Source organism: Puma concolor, chromosome C2 (assembly GCF_028749965.1).
Source record: "Puma concolor isolate L17-30 chromosome C2, mPumCon1.1.hap2, whole genome shotgun sequence".
NCBI lineage: Eukaryota > Metazoa > Chordata > Mammalia > Carnivora > Felidae > Puma > Puma concolor.
The window spans coordinates 1072819-1086402 of record NC_141675.1 but is presented as its reverse complement, the minus strand read 5'-3'; the positions used below and the strand labels follow the sequence as shown (position 1 = coordinate 1086402).

Genomic DNA, 13584 nt, shown 5'->3' with positions numbered 1-13584 from the left:
GAGATACTATATGCCCTTCATAACTCGACACAACCTTCACAAGATTTCCAAGATCCTACAGACAAAAGTGTCACCATCTCTGACATCCAAAGAGTTCCTACAAATCAACAAAAAAATACGAAAACCTGAAATCACAAGTCACAAAAGAAGAAATAGAAGCAGCCAACACACACTTTGAGATGTTCAAACATACCAGTAAAAGAAATGTAAAGTAAGTATAAGATGCCTTTCCCTTTTCAGGTTTGCCAAAGTTGAAAGGTGGACAGAACCTAGTTCTGGCACAGGTGTAGAAAATCGGGCATTTTCACACACAGCTGACAGATGTTGTACTTTGATGCCATCTTTCCAGAAAGCAGAGTGGCAGCATGAAAAATAATATTAAATACGCTTACCATTCAACACAACAACGCCATTTCTAGGAATTCATGCCAAGGAGACAATAAAATAGAATATATATACACTGGAAGTTCATTACAACTTCCTTTTTTTCCTCTCTCTCTTTCTCATTTACTTTGGGTTTAGTTATGGCAAAGAAATAAAAAAGACACAACGTATACAACCTGAAAGTCCAACAAGAGGACACTGGCGAAACACATAAAGTATTTACGTGTCACAGCCATACAACAGCACCGTCAACACTAGGGTGCAGATGCAACTATATTAACATGGAGAACATTTCATTACGCATTGTAAGATTTAAAAAAAGTGCAAAACAAGACCCCATTTATGGATATGCACAATCCACCCTAATATCAAAATGACAACAACACCAGGTAACTTTAGGTTTTGGAAGCATGTGGGTGCTTAGGAATTTGTCCATTTCTTCCAGGTTGTCCAGTTTGTTGGCATGATTTTTCATAGCATGCCCTGATAATTGCTTGTGTTTCTGAGGGACTGGTTGTAATAATTCCATTTTCATTCATCATTTTATTTATTTGGGTCATCGCCCTTTTGTTTTTGAGAAGCCTGGCCAGAGGTTTATCAATTTTGTTTATTTTTTCAAAAAACCAACTCTTGGTTTCATTGGTCTGCTCTACTGTTTTTTTAGATTCTATATTGTTTATTTCTGCTCTGATCTTTATTATTTCTCTTCTGCTGCTGGGTTTGGGGTGTCTTTGCTGTTCTGCTTCTATTTCGTTTAGGTGTGCTGTTAGATTTTGTATTTGGGATTTTTCTTGTTTCTTGAGATAGGCCTGGATTGCAATCTATTTTCCTCTCAGGACTGCCTTCGCTGCATCCCAAAGCGTTTGGACTGTTATATTTTGATTTTCATTTGTTTCCATATATTTTTTAATTTCTTCTCTAATTGCCTGGTTGACCCATTCATTCTTTAGTAGGGTGTTCTTTCCAGACTTTTTCCTGTGGTTGATTTCAAGCTTCACAGCATTGTGGTCTGAAAGTGTGCATGGTATGATCTCAATTCTTTTACACTCATGAAGGGCTGTTTTGTGACCCAGTATGTGATCTATCTTGGAGAATGTTCCATGTGCACTTGAGAAGAAGTATATTCTGTTGCTTAGGGATGCAGAGTTCTAATATCTATCAACTCCATCTGATTCAATGTATCATTCAGGACCCTTGTTTCTTTATTGATCCTGTGTCTAGATGATCTATCCAATGCTGTAAGTGGAGTATTAAAGTCCCCTGAAATTACCACATTCTTATCAATAAGGTTGCTTATGTTTGTGATGAATTGTTTCATATATTTGGGGGCTTCCATATTCGGCCCATAGACATTTATAATTGTTAGCTCTTCCTGATGGATAGACCCTGTAATTATTATATAATGCGCTTCTTCATCTCTTGTTACAGCCTTTAGTTTAAAGTCTAGTTTGTCTGATATAAGTATGGCTACTCCAGCTTTCTTTTGACTTCCAGTAGCATGATAGATACTTCTCCATCCCCTCACTTTCAATCTGAAGGTGTCCTCAGGTCTAAAAGAGTCTCTTGTAGACAGCAAATAGATGGGTCTTGTTTTTTTATCCATTCTGATACCCTATGTCTTTTGGTTGAAGCATTTAGTCCATTTACATTCATTGTTATTATTGAAAGATATGGGTTTAGAGTCATTGTGATGTCTGTGGGTTTCATGCTTGTAGTGATGTCTCTGGTACTTTGTGGTCCTTGCAACATTTCACTCACAGAATCCCCCTTAGGATCTCTTGTAGGGATGGTTTAGTGGTGATGAATTCCTTCAGTTTTTGTTTGTTTGGGAAGACCTTTCTCTCTCCTTCTATTCTAAATGACAGACTTCCTGGATAAAGGATTCTCGGCTGCATATTTTTTTCTGTTCGTCACATTGAAGATTTCCTGCCATTCCTTTCTGGCCTGCCAAGTTTCAGTAGATAGATCTGCTACCAGTCTTATCGGTCTCCCTTTATATGTTAGAGTGTCTTTATCCCTAGCTGCTTTCAAAATTTTCTCTTTATCCTTGTATTTTGCCAGTTTCACTATGATATGTCGCACAGAAGATCGTTTCAAGTTATGTCTGAAGGGAGTTCTCTGTGCCTCTTGGATTTCAATGCCTTTTTCCTTCTCCAGATCAGGGAAGTTCTCAGGTATGATTTGTTCAAGTACACCTTCAGCCCCTTTCTCTCTCTCTCTTCCTCCTCTGGAATTCCTATTATACAGATATTGTTCCGTTTCATTGCATCACTTAGTTCTCTAATTCTCCCCTCATACTCCTGGATTTTTTTCTCTCTCTTTTTCTCAGCTTCCTCTTTTTCCATAATTTTATCTTCTAATTCACCTATTCTTTACCTCTGCAATCCGAGCTGTGGTCGCCTCCATTTTATTTTGCACCTAATTTATAGCATTTTTTAGCTCCTCATGACTATTTCTTAGTCCCTTGACCTCTGTAGTAATAGATTCTCTGCTGTCCTCTATGCTTTTTTCAAGCCCAGCGATTAATTTTATGACTATTTTTCTAAATTCTTGTTCCGTTATATTGCTTAAATCGTTTTTGATCAATTCGTTACTGTCGCTACTTCCCGGAGTTTCTTTTGAGGACAATTCTTCCGTTTCGTCATTTTGGACAGTCCCTGGAGTGGCGCGGAACTGCAGGGCACTTCCCCTGTACTGTCCGGAGTAACTTGTTTCAGTGGGCGGGCCACAGCCAGACCCGATGTCTGCTCCCAGCCCACCGCTGGGGCCACAGTCAGACTGGTGTCTACCTTATCTTCCCCTCTCCCAGGGGCAGGACTCACTGTGGGGTGGTGTGGTCCCTGTCTGGGCTACTTGCACACTGCCAGGCTTGTGGTGCTGCTTCGATGGGATCTGGCGTATTAGCCAGGGTGGATCCGCAAGGTGCACAGGGGCGGGAGGGGCAGGCTCAGATCGCTTTGCCGTCGGTGGTCCACTGCAGGAGGGGCCCTGCAGCGACCGGGAGGGAGGCAGACCCATCAGAGGGATGGATCCACAGAAGCACAGCACTGGGTGTTTGCACGGTGCAAGCAAGTTCGGTGAACTGGTTCCCTTTGGGGTTTCGGCTGGGGGATGGGAGAGGGAGATGGCGCTGGCCAGCGCCTTTGTTCCCCACGAGCTGAGCTCTGTCTTCCGGGGCTCAACGACTCTCCCTCCCGTTGTCCTCTAGCCCTCTCACTCTCCGAGCAGAGCTGTTCACTTTTAACATTCCAGATGTTAAGTCCCACTGGCTGTCAGAACTCACGCAGTCCGGCCCCTCCGCTTTTGCAAGCCAGGCTCGGGGGCTCCGCCTCGCCAGGCGGGCTGCCCCTCCACCGACCCCGCTCCCTCCCACCAGTCCATGGAGCGCGCACACCTCTCCGGCCTTCCTACCCTCCTCCGTGGGCCTCTCGTCTACGCTTGGCTCCGGAGACTCCGTTCTGCTAGTCTTCTGGCGGTTTTCTGGGTGATTTAGGCAGATGTGGGTGGAATCTAAGCGATCGGCAGGACGCGGTGAGCCCAGCGCCCTCCTACGCCGCCACCTCAACACTAGCTAACTTTGGGGTCTTTACATGGGCTACTCCTTGAATTCTCACACCAACCCCATGAAAAAGAAACTCTTAACACTTTCATTTAGCAGATGAGAAAACTGAAGTCAAAGAGGTTAAGGAGTTTGTCCAATGTCACATGGCAGCGAGCAGAAGAGCCTAACCTCAGGCACCCTGAGGCCAGAGTTCACACCCTTAACCACGTGTGGCTACACTCACAATTCACTCTATACTGTGTGCGTTTGAATAAATATCCCATCGATGATTAGGCAGATATATCTCTCCCAACTGTCACATCTAGGTAGTAGGATTTCAGATGATTGTTATTTTCTTCTTTACGTTTCTCTTTTTGATTTGAATTTTAATAGGCAAGGGTTTTTTTCTTATAATTAGAAAAGAATGGCTTTTACACTTGTAACACAGTATAGAGGTCCGACATTTTAAAAGTAAGGGTAAAATGTACCCTTTAGGAAAGGCCAAACGATACTTTTTAAAACTGTATAATACGAGATAATTTGCTTTAGTCCCAGATTAAAAAGATACCAACTTTGCAAAAAAGAAGTTGCCTAACTGTAAAGATTGTTTTGAATGAAGGCTCGATAACAACGAAAAGCCTTCCGTCCGACAGCATATAAAATGAAACGCCTCCGCACATAGGCACATCCCGTCCTATCCAGAAGGAGGCGGCCAAAAGCGCCAGTGGAGCTGGGCAACGATAGGATGTTTAGAGCAGAAGGAGCCTTAGGGGTCACTTAGTCCCGTGACCTCACTGTATCATATTCACCAGGTCCGAAATCACACAACCAGCATGGCAGACACAGACTGAAATCCAGTGCTCTCTGAATGATACCAGGCAGTATGAAAAAGACCTTTTCCTTTTTTTTTCCCTTTTTGTGAACTTAGTCAACAAAGTCAGTTTTACCGTCTTGTCATTAGAACAAACGCCGGCCCGGCCACTCTGGGCAGCTGAAACCTAGCTCCCTGAAAGTCTCACAGACTAACTCCAGGGCCAGTGTTGGTTGGACTCTGCTCTGAACCGTGCCAGGTGGGAAAAGAGTGTCCGTGAAGGCTTGTTGGTGGATCTCGGGAAGCCTTGATCCCTCTGAGGCTCCCGCACATAAAATGCCCTCGAGGCTCAACACTGTTGGTGACAGTCCTTGAAGGCCCACTCTGCTCTGTTCACGCTTGCTTTCAGCTGTTCTGCGCTCAGGCCAGCCACCGCACCACAACGAACTTACCACCCTGGTGACCTAAGACGCCCCCTCCCGCCGCGCCACACCTTCTGTGCGGTCTTCTTCCCGTCCCTGTAACCCACCGAGGGGCACCCATTGCTCAGGGAATTTCTGTCTCTATATAGGAACACCTCTGGGATGCTCTCTCCTTGGGGGATCCCTGCCCCTGTGCTCTGCACGCAGCAGGGTGCAGGTATGGAGCACTCAGTGTTGCAATTCACTGGCCAGCGGAATCCAGGCCTGTGCTAAACCGCTTCTCCCCACCGGCGGGCCCAATGGCATGAAGAGCAAGTCTAAGGCAGTAAAAACAAGAAGCCTCAGGACAGCCTTGGCCTAAGCTGAGTTCTGCAATCTGCTTTGACCAGAGAGTCTTCATGGGAGCTTGGTCTACCATCATCACCATGCACATGACTAATAAATACACGTGACCAAAATACCAGAGGGGGGCACATGAGGGCGTGAAGTGTGGGTACAGAAAAGAGGCTCGTGGTCCCAATCTAAAAAACAATGATCCAACATATGTAGTCTTCTTGGGCACTGGACGGTAGAACGATTTCTGCAACCACAACCAATTCCCCCCTTTCACCCAAGCTGTCAACCAGGACAGCAGCCAGGAATGACTAAAAGGCACAGCATACAGGTTCCAGAGACACTCTGGGGCACAGGACAGCTGTCCCAAATTCTGTTCTTACCGTGTGTTGTACTGCACACAGCGCCAAAGAGAGGCCTAAAAACGAACTGGATTCAGGCGCTTTTACATTAGCTACTGCAATCACCTGCCTACAGGAAGAGGTGAATCCTGACCATAGTGGCTGAAATGTGCATATGAAGATAAACACACTGTGAGTTCAGCCATGGGGCCAGGAGTACATGCATCTTTTATCAAGGATCAAGAAAAGAATAGGAGACTCTGTATTCTCTTCCTGAGCTTGGGGGTGGGGGGAGCCAATGGAATTATAAATCCAAAGGCTAGTTAGAAGGAAATGCACAGGTATCTTCAGAAATCACCGTATTTCAGACCCGAGGAGAAACATAAACCAAAATTACTCAGTCACGAAGCAGCACAGGAACAGATCATTGAGAGAAAGACGAAGGGCCACACTGATTGAGCTGGAAAATGAGAGGGATTTCCCGAGGAGAAAAGGTGCAATTTTAATGGCCGGGGCTAGATGGAAGGACAGGACCCTTCTGGAGGCTCTGAGGGTAAGAAAACAGAGCCGTCTTCTGAAATCTGCAACAGGCTGCTAATGACGAGGGCAACTGGGAGACACTCCTTCCTAGAGACCCAGGGCAGCTGCCTCTCCGAGTTACATAAGCTGTGCAAATCTGGGAGTGGTAAGTCAGCACACCGTACACACCCACCCGCACTAGAGTTTCTCGGCGACACTGATGAGGTAAGGAAGCTGGTGAGGCCCATCTGGGAACCTGATGGCATCAGGATCGCACCGGAAGATGCAGGAGAGGCGAGACAGACATACTGGAAGGCAGCCTGGCCACAGCAGCCCAGGCCTAGGCCTAAAGAGATGCTGCACCAAGAAGGCCACCTCTGCACAGAAGCACCCAACGGGGCCTTGCCAGGACTGCCCTCCTCTCATTCACACTTCCTGTCTGCTCTGGAATCACATCTGAAACCCTGGAGCAGCACTGCATGTCACCTGCAAGCATAGCACTTGACTCAAAACTAAAGCTCTGATATGTGATAAAAGCATGAATCCATACGATGATCACACAACCATATAAAAAGACGTTTACGGAGAATTTTTAACGATCGGGGGAAATGCCAAGCAGGGGTAAAAGCAGACAACAAAGTAATATAACAATATGACCCCAATTATGTAACATGTACATTTAATACACAATAAAATACAAAAAGAATGAAGGAGTATTGCACCAAAATGTTAAGAGGGTTGGTTAAATTACATGGGATTTTCATTTTCATCCTTATACTCTTTTCTCTATCTTCTAAGGTTCTACAATGAAAAAAAGTTTCACTGGCTTTTTTTTTTAAGCACACACACCAATTTACTAGGCCCTTTCTATTCCCTTGCATTACTTTAGATCTTTTAAATTTCATTCTTCACCGGTAATTCCGCAATTCTTTCAGCAAAAGCTGGTCAGAACACACATGATCTACTTCCCACGGTGAATTTAAAACTAGGTGTCCTCACAGAATGGGCCCTCAGAAAATATCTGGTTCTGTAAGTTAGTGGGAGACTTCAAATCGAAAGCAGGCAGAGAGTAAAGACGTGACTTTTGAAAGACGCCACAGGACTCGAGTTTTGGAAATTAAACCGCAGGATTTAAGGCCATGGGCCACAACCGTTTTGCAGTCCGAATAAACCTCCGCTGTCCTTTTGAAGCCCGGAACCTCTGTGCACTGTCCTGGCTGCTGGAACAGCCTTCTGCAGCAGACGGCGCGCACCGAGTCCGGCGCTGGGCAGGCAGCAGGAAAACAGAAGCAGCCTATAGGAGGAGAGCTCGATTCCATCCACGTTTCTCAGGTGTCCCAGGCACTGCCCCTGACTTGCATTTATTGCTTAAAAAGTACTACGTGTGCCAGTGGAGAGCCCGGAAACCCAATCACCCCGATGTGAAAGGGAGCATGACCCTGCAAGTTCGCGGCAGCCACACTAGTTCGGACATATCCCAAGCGTCCCGGCTCCCCAGGCGGCCCGAGAAACGTGAATCTTGCGCCGCTGAGCTGGTCCTTCCAAAAAACGTCCTTCGATAGGCTTGGCCGCCTTTCCCAACCCCACCCACGACCTCACTCCCCTGAGCTCCGAAGACCCCAAGTCCCCATCCTGACCAAAGTCCCAGCTTTCGGCTTCACCACGTTTCTTCCAATACTCAGCCCTCCATCCCAGACTCCTATAGGCTCTCCCCAGCCCCCACCTGCGCCTGCCACCCCCCCATACTTTCAGTCCTCCCTCCCCAACCCCCATCCGCGCCCATCCCGGTCCCACTTCCCCATTCCCGACACTGCCCCGGGGAGGTGCCCCGGGGAGGTACCCCGGGAAGGAAGGGCTGTGGGAGGCGCCCCTGGAGGCGCGCCGCCGCCGCCGCCGCCGCCAGGCAGCCGGGGCTCAGTCCCACACGGACCCCGGCTCCGCGCCGCCGCCGACGAGAGGGGCTGCGGGCCCCTCCCCCACTCACCGGCCGCAGCGGCGCTCCACGTCTTCGGAGGCGGGCCCGACGGCCGGCGCCACGGGGAGGCAGAGCCGCGGACGCTCGAGGCGGGGGGCGGGCCGAGGCCTGCAGGGAGGGCGCGCCGGGCGCTGGGTGTGGCGGGCCTGGCGGGGCCCAGACTCCAGGGTGCGCGGGCTGGGCCGGACCACGTCGGGACAGGCGGGGCCCGGCACTGCGTCGCCCTGAGCGGGGCGGGGCCTAGTGGGGAGTCCCTCCAAGGCTGGGGCAGGAACGGCTCCGGAGAAAAGGTTGGAAGGGCCTGGCTGGCTTTTGGCCGGGAGTGGGAACGCGGCGGGGCACGGGAGAGGCGTGCCTTGTGGGCTGTCACTCCCGAGGAGGGGCGGGACCACGGTGGGAGAGGCGCGCCTTATGGGCTGTCCGCGGCCGGGGGGCGGGGCCTCGTTGGGCGGCCCCACCGGGAGGGGGCGGGGCCACGGCGAGCGGGGGCGTGTCCTATGGGCTGTCGCTCCGAGAGGAGGCGGGACCACGGTGGGAGAGGCGTGTCTTATGGGCTGCTTTTCCGATGAGGGGTGGGGCCTCGCTGGGCCTTCGCACCTAGCGGGGGTGGAGCCTAGTAGAGACGCGGAGAAAAAAATACCGGTATCCCTGCTCTTACGAAAGACCTCCATTACTACAGCAATAGCTTTTTTAGTAAAAGCGGTAATCCTCTTCAGATTTCTTTCCTTTAGCGAAAACAGGTACTAATGTAGGTCTTTCGTTAACGGGAACTTTCGGAAAGCAAGGTTGTGCGAAGATTATTCTTCGCCTTTCAATTTACAAAAATGCTCTGCTTTCTGAGAGCCAGGGAAACCTGTAGGCCTCTTCGCATTTTCCTCTGGCCGGTCTCTTGCAGTCCAGACCCCAATTTTCTTGTCACTTTCAAATATCAGAACAAGTCCCCCGCCACCTTTCATCTCTCAGACTTCTTACTTTTCCCCTTTTCTCTGCCCTAGCCACGTTGGCCCCCTGCTCTTCCTAGATCCCACTCACCCAGCTCCCACCCCAGGGTTTTCGTCCCGGCTGTTCCCTCTGCATTCCTTAATTAAGAAGACTGTTTACTTCCTCTCCTCCCTCCAGGGAATAGAATCCCACCTTCTCACTGAGGCCCTTTCTGATCATCCTGTGTAATACTTGCTCTCCTCCACGTCCCACCATCTACCCTACCTGCTCTCCTATATCTTTTTTTCACAGCACGCATCACCTAACATTTTATATTATTATGTTTACTGTCAGTCTCTCCCAAATGTAAGCTTCACAAGGGCAGAGATTCTTGTCAATTTTGTCCGCTGATATATTCCCGGTGTCTGGAACGGCCTTCGATCCACAACAGGCAAGCGATAACCCTCAGTTGAACAAAAGAAAGCAACGAATGAACCCTTTATAAGGGTTCCCTCCATACACCCAGGTCAGCCCAGAGGAATGCCTCCAAGTCCTGCCAAGCCAGAGAAGTGAGATCTGCTCCTCCACACCTCTGCCCCTTTTCTGGGTCTTCCAGGTTCAGGACAGGGAGGAGGGAGACTAGGGAATGGGAACAGAAGCTTGTCACTTGATAGGGGCTGTTTGTTATTCTTTCTAGAACCCCAATGCTCTGTCACGGGAGTTCACAACCTTACTGGTCAGTTCTCACATGGCTGTCTTTTTTAGTAAGCCCTGCATGGATACGTCCAGAAGTTCTCTCTCTTCTGCAGTTGGGACAAATTGTTTGCGAGTCAATAGGTTTAGACATGAATTACTTATTAGGCTTTTTAAAATTGCAGTCTTCCTATCTTCGCAACCCCTGAACTTGAATGGCCCTCCCTCCGTATGACTTCATCTTCTGGCATTTCTATGACCAGAAGGATTGGCGGGGGAGGGGGGACAAAATTTGAATGGAAATATTAAAAAATGCCTTTCGCATGGACAATCTCATTTCATCTCCACAATTAACAAGTTAACATTCTGTGTTAAGTATGACAAATCAGCTGTTGGACAACACAAATGGCTGACCGGGGTGAGTTAATGACATGGGTCCCTGTATTAGTTACCTATTGCTGCATAACAAACCACTACACAGAATTAGGGATTCCCTTCCCTCTCCTTTTGGGGATTTCCTTCACATCTTCTGGCTCCCAGGACCTCCTCTTTCCAGTTCTGCTGGCCAGAAAGCTAAGGTTCTCTTGGAATTTCCTATGCTTTCTATCTCTCATGCACTTCTGTGCAATTGGGGCTGCTCTAAAGGCAGCATTGAGGGAAGAGAGAGAAAAAAATAACGGGGATTCCCCTCATGCTCTGCACAACAGGGGTCCCTTTTCCCACTTCCTGTGTCCAGGGGACAGGTGTTCTTTCAGGGTCTCATTTCCCCATGTCACTGTACTACCACAGTGCAGCACTGTGACTCTGACTGGCCTCAGGCCGGAGGAGGGAGAAGGAAAAACAGTTTTCACCACTTTCTCCAACTTGCAAAGCCTCTTTTGCATATTTTATCCAGAGGTTTTAGTAGTAGTCCGTGGGGGACACAGGCTGCAGTGGACTTACTCCATTTTGGCCAGATCTGGGATGGGACGTACCAATCTGAGAGATGACAACAGGTTTCAATTTGCCTTTCTCTTATGAGGAGTGTGAAAAAGACATTTGTATTTACTTCCCGTGAATTATCGTTCATATATTTTGCCAAATTTTCTTTAAAAAAAAAAAAATGGGGGCGCCTGGGTGGCGCAGTCGGTTAGGCGTCCGACTTCAGCCAGGTCACGATCTCACGGTCCGTTGAGTTCGAGCCCCGCGTCAGGCTCTGGGCTGATGGCTCGGAGCCTGGAGCCTGTTTCCGATTCTGTGTCTCCCTCTCTCTCTGCCCCTCCCCTGTTCATGCTCTGTCTCTGTCTGTCCTATAAATAAATAAAAACGTTGAAAAAAAAATTAAAAAAAAAAAAGTTTGTTTTGAGAGAGAGATGGAGAGACAGAATCCCAAGCACACAGCACGCTGCCAGCACAGAGCCTGATGTGGGGCTCAAACTCACAAACCGTGACATCATGACCTGAGCCGAAAGCAAGAACCAGATGCTTAACCGACTGAGCCACCCGGGTGCCCATATTTTGTCCAATTTTCTACTGGATAGAGAAGGTTTACATAATGGTAAAAAGAGTCCTTTTCTTAAATATGAATGTCAAGACTTTTTCTCAGCTTGCCATATCTTTTGACTTTCTTTATACTGTTTTATTTGCTTGTGTTTTTGTTTTGTCTTGTTTTGTTTGGCAATGCAGATCTTTTCCATTTCTAATTGGTGAATTTTACCAAGGCTTTTTTTTTTTTTTACTACTTTGTATTTCCAGGTTGTATCATACTTAGAAAGACCTTTACCATTCTTAGATTATTTTGAAAATGCTTCCATGGTTTCCTCTAAATATTTCATGATTTCACATTTTTCCTTTAAAAGGAAATTTTTTAGGGGGGCACCTGGGTGGTTCAGTCAGTTGAGTGTCCGACTTCAGTTCAGGGCATGATCTCACAGTTGGTGAGTTCAAGCCCCACTTTGGGCCCTGTGCTGACAGCTCAGAGTCTGGAGCCTGTTTCGGATTCTGTGTCTCCCTCCCCCTCTGCCCCTCCCCCCGCTCACGCTCTGTGGCTGTCTCTCAAAAATAAATAAACATTAAAATAAATAAATAAAAGGAAATTTGTTTGGGTGTGAGTTAAGCAGAATGGATCCAGCTTTACCATATATCTTGTTAGCTACACATTTACCCAAGTTGATTTACTTAATCATACATCTTTCCCTTACTGATTTAAATGTCATCATTATCATATCATTATCATATACTAAATTTCCTTCTGTATTTATGGGCTTTGGCAATATATCATTTTCTTTCTTAAAACTCTCCAGTACAGGGGCGCCTGGGTGGCTCAGTCGGTTAAGCGTCCGACTTCGGCTCAGGTCACGATCTCGTGGTCCGTGAGTTCGAGCCCTGCGTCGGGCTCTGTGCTGACGGCTCAGAGCCTGGAGCCTGTTTCAGATTCTGTGTCTCCCTCTCTCTCTGACCCTCCCCTGTTCACGCTCTGTCTCTCTCTGTCTCAAAAATAAATAAACGTCAAAAAAAAAGCCAACAAAAACAACTCTCCAGTACAGTGAGAAAAGGCCAGCCCACCTTGACAGTTTTTGAATCCCTTATTCCCATCATAACTGTCCAATGCAGCAGCCGCTTAAAGGCTCACTTTCAGTAAACTTCTCATTCCAGGTGACCACAGGTGATATAACTTTTCCCACTGTGTGCCCTAGATTTGTAGTATCCGACTTTCCTCCAGTGACATTGTCTTCAAACCCAGCCGGGTCAGACCCAGTCCCAGAGTTCCACCTTGAGCGCCCGATGCCTGTGACCATCTCTAATACCAAATACAGCAAAACCTTGGATTGCAAATAACGTATCTTGTGAGTGTGGCACAAGACAAGCAAACATTTCTAATAAATTTGAATTTGATAAATGAGCAATGTCTTGTAATACGAGTAGGACGTGATGCCGAACGTCACATGATCACAACTGAGCCAATGGTTCTTGAGACTTGCTTTGATCCAGGAATGCTTTGGATTCTAAGCATGTTTCCGGAACAAATTACGCCTGCAAACCAAGGTTTTGCTGCATGTGCGTGCCGGGGTTAGATCCACCCACAGCCACTGCCTGAATGCGGAGAGCGAACACCTTAAAATGGGACTCTGTGATCTCAGAGTTGGATCCAAAAGCTGCCGCAACCGCTACTGCTTCTTGGCACCCAGGAAGCTCAAGAAGACACTGGGACTTGCACAAAGAAACCCACCACCTTCCTCTCCAGTGGGAGGGCCAGGAGCCCTAGGAAGATGGTTTCCTAATTTCCACTACCTGACTTCAAGTGAGCGCGTCTAACTAAAGAGCCCGGAGTTATCTCTAGGCTTCCAACCACTAGACCTAGAACATCTTCACATAAATCTTGCCCATTTCTTATGGAGTTTCTTTCTAGACATTTACCTTTCTCATTACGTGTGTAAATGAGAACTTTTCTTCCGGTATAGCTTTGTTTGGCTGTTGCCTATCATATGAACGTTAGTTTTTGTATAAGAGTTTTATGACCCAAATAAAATCTTTCAGAGTTTATAGTAGTTTAGTTCTTAAAGATTCCCAAGTTTACAGTCACATAATCTGGAAATAACTACAATTTTCCTTCTTTCTTTTCTTGTTTCTGACTTTAAGGAAATGCTTCTGGTGTTTACTCAGCA

General features: G+C 47.4%; 1 protein-coding gene across 6 annotated transcripts in view; it reads right to left on the bottom strand.

Moving 5' to 3' along the window:
- ANO10 (anoctamin 10) overlaps positions 1-13584 on the bottom strand; it is a 289033-nt gene that overhangs the window by 232923 nt on the left and 42526 nt on the right. For 2 of the 6 annotated variants that reach the window (XR_015255910.1, XM_086720284.1), the window contains exon 1: positions 8336-8685. The exons of 1 other annotated variant lie outside the window; for it this stretch is intronic. The gene's annotated coding sequence lies outside the window, so the exon portion shown is untranslated. Of the gene's footprint in view, positions 1-8335; positions 8689-13584 lie in introns of those variants that run through there. 3 more of the 6 variants (XM_025913868.2, XM_086720286.1, XM_086720285.1) reach the window with 3 other exon arrangements.